The sequence below is a fragment of the Phaenicophaeus curvirostris genome, chromosome 1 (genome assembly GCF_032191515.1).
Source record: "Phaenicophaeus curvirostris isolate KB17595 chromosome 1, BPBGC_Pcur_1.0, whole genome shotgun sequence".
In the NCBI taxonomy this organism is placed as follows: Eukaryota; Metazoa; Chordata; class Aves; order Cuculiformes; family Cuculidae; genus Phaenicophaeus; species Phaenicophaeus curvirostris.
The window spans coordinates 85,922,696-85,927,215 of NC_091392.1; positions in this window are offsets into that span (position 1 = coordinate 85,922,696).

The window sequence follows — 4,520 nt, forward strand, 5'->3', positions numbered from 1 at the left end:
TTACTTGGGCAATGAAGTGAAGGGGCTGGAGAACAAGTCTTAAGAGGAGCGGCTGAGGGAGCTGGGGTTGTTTAGCCTTTAGAAGAGGAGGCTGAGGGGAGACCTTATTGCTCTCTACAACTACTTGAAAGGAGGTTGTGGAGAGGAGGGAGATGGCCTCTTCTCCCAAGTGACAGGGGACAGGACAAGAGGGAATGGCCTCAAGCTCCGCCAGGGGAGGTTTAGGCTGGATATTAGGAAAAAATTCTTCACAGAAAGGGTCATTGGGCACTGGCAGAGGCTGCCCAGGGAGGTGGTTGAATCACCTTCCCTGGAGGTGTTTAAAGGACGGGTGGACGAGGTGCTGAGGGGCATGGTTTAGTGATTGATGGGAATGGTTGGACTCGATGATCCTGTGGGTCTTTTCCAACCTAGTGATTTTGTAATTCTGTGATACTTGCATGGCTTTCACCAGGTGTAGGTGGTGTGAATGCTATACCTTGCATGGACACGAGGGGACAGCCAGCCCCCATTCACAGGGTCTCCTGAAAATATGACCCAGTGTGTCTTTCACAGAGAGTAGTTAGGGATCAACAAAGCATTTTACGCTGTCTTTGGGGGAAAGGCTTTCCAAACAAAGCTGAAGGCTCTACCAGACTTAACCCTCCTATGAGAGTAAAGCATTTCAACCTCTTGCTCTGTGGAGGGTTGCCAGGGGAAGACTTGATTGTCAGAAAAGTAGACTACAAAAAGAAAAGATTGGAGAATGCAAAGTGCTTCACTGCTAAGTGAGGGAAAATTTCCTTTCCAACCCCACTCTCTGGCCTTCCTTTAACATTGACTTGTTCGTCAGCACTTGACAAATTCTCTCCCTACTTAAGTGCTAATTTGCAGTGCAGCAAATGCAAAAGGGCTTGTCTGGTCAGTCCAGACATTTGTTCCTGAGAAGGCGCCTGGAAGAAAGCTCAATTGCAGACAACGTTGTGGAGGACCTAAAAAATCAATGTAATACACAAGGCTCACCCCTAGATGGGGAGTTCCACATGGTGGAGGCAGAAAGTGAAGCCCCAGGTAGACTGGGAAGCAGGAGCACATGGCAGGCACCCCAAAACTTAGGCCTGCACTTTGGCACGTACCCACGTGAAACAGTTACTAAGCTTGGTGTCCTCAGGATCCTTGTTTCTTACTTCCCAAGAGAAACAATTCTCTGTTTTCCAAAAGAGAAGAAAATGTAGAGCTGCAACACCTAACTTCAGTCCTCAGTTTTGGATCTGCAGCAGACCCTTGGGAAGAATATTAGATTATAAAATCTACAGGGAGATGTTTACTCTAAAATAGCCAGTTCAGAAAAGGATGTTCCAGGAGAATCAATTTGCAAGAGAAGCTGATTGAATCAGACTGATCCAGGGATAAATGAAGTCTAAATGTTCCACAGGCAGAGAAGGAAAGCTTGTTTTCTGTTTGGCACCTAAATTATCATCCAGTGACCTGCAGGCTTGAGTTTCGCTCGCTATAGACTCATCACTGAAGCAGGCATGGGTGGTATCATGTCAATCAAGGGTAAAATTCCATAAGGCACACTCACTCTCCTGTTTTCACTCTACATTCCTGAAAGGAAACTCCTCTTTCCTTCCTCTACACATCCAGCACTGCTGCCTCAAACCACCAACCCCATCTCCAGTAGGACAGCACGTTTGTTCCTTGCAGGAAAACAGCTTGGAGAGTTTTGCAGATAACCAGAGAGAAAAGTAGGGCAGCTTTTCCCCAAGCACCACGCTCAGATCTGCAGGGACACAGCATCAGACACTCCTCTGCAAAGGAAAGGGCTGTGGCAGGTGCCTTGAGCATCAATTCAAGGCCAGCCTAAAAGACTGAGGCACCACACTCATCTACAAACCCATCCTGAACCATTTGCCCAACTGGCCTGAAACAAATGCAGCTGCAAGGGAGAATTTACATGTGTGGCAACTCAAGGTCCAATTAGCTGAGGAAATGGGTCCTGGGAGATCAAATTAGTTTGTGGCAGCAGGAAGATAGTTAATTTAGCATGCTCAGACAAGCAATTATTTCTTTCCCTAAATACCACTTTCTCCACGCATTGATGCCTCTCTCTCTGCAGCGACCCACAGCCGTATCTTGTAGAATCATTTGTGACAGTCTTTTAGAAGCTCTTCTGCAGAGAGAATGATCTGGGTTTGCTTTAGTTAAGCTAGCAGAAAAACAAGCTGCAGAGACGGGTGCAAAGGGGTTGCTGAGAGCACATATCTGACTGCAAAAGCAGGCTGTGGCCTCGCACATCCACTGCACGCAGCCTGAACATCCCATGACCCAAACAGGAAAGGGAAGAGCTACAATAGGAAACACCTTTTTAAAAAAAAACAACAAAGAAACAAAACGTTAAAAAAAAACAATCAGGGAAACACATTTTGACCATGTGGGTAACTGAATATTGGCACAAGTTGCCCAGAGGATTTAGTCTTCATCGTTGGAGACACTGGGCAACTGGCTATCCCTGGCCCTGCTTGAGCAGGGGGTTGGACTGGATGTCCTCCAGAGGTCCCTTCTAACCTCAGCCATTATTTGATTGTGTGAAAAAGCTCATCAACTCACTCTGCGAACTGCAAACAGCCCATATTTAACACCCTGATCATGCAGGAAAGGGACTTAGCAGAGCTGCTTTTGCTGACTTCACTGTCAAGAACGCTGCTGCTTTCCCATCAGGCAGAGGGAATGTTTCCACTTCTGTGCCAGACTGAGTTTGGGGAATTGACCTCAACGTTTAGGAAGGAACCACTCCTGTATTTTATCTGAAGGATGAGGGTTGTTTGGATCGTGGATAGCACCCACAGGCCACATGAAAATTCAGGTCTGAATTAAAAATCTTTTCCTTGCATTCATGTTTTAGTACTTTGACCATAACAATTCCAGAGCCCACTGTACTGGTTGACTGGATCAGAAAAGGCTCGTGTTTTCAGAAGAATCCACAGAGAAGATATTTTTGCAGGCACGAGGTTCAGTTATACTTGACGGGTTTGTTTTTTTTTAATCATGACCTGTTTGCAGTGGTGAAATGAAATTCTCCTACACTATAAGGAAACCAGTATCAAAGATAAAATTCCTGATCTTTTCACTTCCTATCTCCTGCTCACAGGAATTATAGAATTAGTAGAAATGCTACTCCCATATACCATGACCAGAGAGTGGTGGTAATTGGAGTTAACTCCAGCTGGAGGCCAGTTACAAGTGGTGTCTCCCAGGACTCAGTGCTGGGTCCAGCCCTGTTCAATGTCTTTATCAATGACCTGGATGAAGGCATCGAGTGCACCCTTAGCAAGTTTGCGGACGACACTAAGCTGGGTGGAAGTGTTTATCTGCTGGAGGGTAGGGAGGCTCTGCAAAGGGATCTGAACAGGCTGGACTCAGCTGGGTAGAGTCCAATGGCATGAGGTTTAACAAGGCCAAATGCCGGGTCCTGCACTTGGGGCACAACAACCCTGTGCAGTGCTACAGACTGGGAGAAGTCTGGCTAGAAAGCTGCCTGGAGGAGAGGGACCTGGGGGTGTTCGTTGACAGTGACTGAACATGAGCCAGTAGTGTGCCCAGGTGGCCAAGAAGGCCAATGGCATCTTGGCTTGGATCAGAAACGGCGTGACCAGCAGGTCCAGGGAGGTTATTCTCCCTCTGTACTCGGCACTGGTGAGACCACTCCTCGAGTACTGTGTTCAGGTCTGGGTCCCTCACCACAAGAAGGATGTTGAGGCTCTGGAGCGAGTCCAGAGAAGAGCAACAAAGCTGGTGAAGAGTCTTATGAGGATTGGCTGAGGGAGCTGGGGTTGTTTAGCCTGGAGAAGAGGAGGCTGAGGGGAGACCTCATTGCTCTCTACAACTACCTGAAAAGGAGGTTGTGGAGAGGAGGGAGCTGGCCTCTTCTCCCAAGTGACAGAGGACAGGACAAGGGGGGATGGCCTCAAGCTCCGCCAGGGGAGGTTCAGGCTTGACATCAATGATTGGACTCGATGATCCAGTGGGTCTTTTCCAACCGAGTGATTCTGTGACCATGTTCAGCTCACTACTTCTCAGTCTGGTACAGCAATTTTATCCAGAAGTTTATTGCAATAAACAAATGCATGGTTTAGTCTTGTATTTTATCAGGGAAAAGACAAATTAACTAAATTCATGGAGAGCAAGCAGACGGGCTCCTAAAGTTGTTAAAAAATGTATCACAGAACTTGCCCATTATCCGATTAGGGCAAACTACACTGTTAAACTGATGCCAGGACGAAACACCTAGTAGGCAACAGTAGCTCTTTAGGAAACTGCTTTGGGCGTGCTTAACATTTTAGCCTAATACTCATTTTAAACTTCAGCCTGTGCCGCTCCTACAGCAGCAACTTCCAGAGTTTAAAAGGAGCCTCTGCATGTAGTCCAAAGGCGTACACTGGTGGAGAACAGGACATCCTCTCTTATATCTACCTGCACTAGACACAAAGAACTTGCATTTTTGCCCTTTTTGTAATGGTTAAAGACGCTAGACAACCAAC